This window comes from Habropoda laboriosa, unplaced genomic scaffold, assembly GCF_001263275.1.
Source record: "Habropoda laboriosa isolate 0110345459 unplaced genomic scaffold, ASM126327v1 scaffold119, whole genome shotgun sequence".
Classification (NCBI taxonomy): domain Eukaryota; kingdom Metazoa; phylum Arthropoda; class Insecta; order Hymenoptera; family Apidae; genus Habropoda; species Habropoda laboriosa.
The window spans coordinates 186,364-187,996 of record NW_017100225.1 but is presented as its reverse complement, the minus strand read 5'-3'; positions in this window follow the sequence as shown (position 1 = coordinate 187,996).

Sequence of the window (1,633 nt, the reverse complement as noted above, 5' to 3'; positions counted from 1 at the left end):
TTGACGCGTGAGAGAGTGAGCGCGCTCCGCTCCGTCCGCGTGTTACGCAATACATATATCCCCTAGAGAATAAGGGAAACGGAAGAAGACCAGCGGCGCGCGCGCTCGCCGCGCGAGAGATGCAACGACGAAAATAAGAAGATCCTCCTCCTCCGGGTGGTGGTGATCATTAAACTCTCCGTACACGAGAGAGCTTGGACTGGTTCTCCTTGACGATACGCACGCGTCATATTGCCGTTAGTAAAATCTGTCGATTCAGTTCTCTGAAAATCACTGTTATATACACGCGCGCCTCCCTCTTTCTCTCTCCCACTTTCCCCTTCTTCGATATCTTTCCCTTACCAATTTCTTCTTCTTCTTCTCACGATAGGTGAGTAAGTAGAAGCGTGTCTTTCTTAAAAGAAAACACTCTCTTCTTCGCTTTTTTTTCTTCTCTGCGTGCGAACGCAAAGAAACATAATCACGACGACATACGGTGAAAGAGAAAAGAAAATGTTTGAAATTTTTCTGTTACTTTGTAAACGTAAAGTGAATAGTTATCGAGGTTCTTTTAACATGAAATATAAATATATTTGGGTGGTATTGTACAGTCAGTGATTCGTTCGTATATACAGAATTATGTACATGCCGAACACTATATCCTCGAATACTCTGCGCGTTAAATTCACACATGCATACGTTTTGACGAATCGATCGACCCACACACGTGTTTTCTCTTTTTTTTTCGTTCTCTCTCTCGAAATAATCATCCATTCATCCGGATCCACGCATTCGATTCGATTGGATCCGCGAATCGTTCTCTCTCTCTCTCTCTCTCTCTCTCTCTCACTCTCTCTCTCTCTCTCTCTCTATCTCTCCCTTCTCTGGGCTTTCTTATTATTCAGTAGGTTTCTTCTTCTTCGTTATAAGTCGAACGGTATTCTTGGCGGCCGTTTTACAATTTCAAATGTTTCTGCGATTAATAATTAGGACGTCTGCCCGCCGGACAATTCCATTCTACGAGTACATTAGCGCCTTTACGCGAGTTTCTTTCTCTTGCTCTCTCTCTCTCTCTCTCTCTCTCTCTCTCTCGCTCTTTTCATTATCATTATTATTATTCTTTTATCTGTTTAAAGTCAGCCTAAGCGGATTTTTTGATCGTTTACGTGTCGTTAACGTGTTTCTCTCTCTCTCTCTCTCTCACGGTATCTCTCTATCCAAGCCCCTCCCCCCATTCCCCCTCATTCTTACTACTCGTGTCTCGTTATTTTTTTTTAGCCATTTTTTGCTTATACACTTGCTTGTTTTTTTTTTAATTATTATTATTATTCCTTTTTTTTTATTTATTACTATTACAGAACTACTTGTTACTTGTTTTACTTTTTTTGTCGTTTATTTTTATATTTAATCCGCGTTACAAACCACAACGAGGTATCGTTACTTTAGACTTCATGACTACAGTTAGAGAATAAGCGTAGAAATGTATCACACTAGAGACTTGTACATTATCTTAAATGCGTAGGTATGTTCTTTACTTGTTGTTTTTTTCCATTTTTTTTTTCCGTTTTTCTTTCTTTCCGTCGTCCTTTTAATCCTTTTCGCCTGACCCGATAATACAGTTAGTAGTTGGTTTAGCTAGCTTCACCCCCCAAAA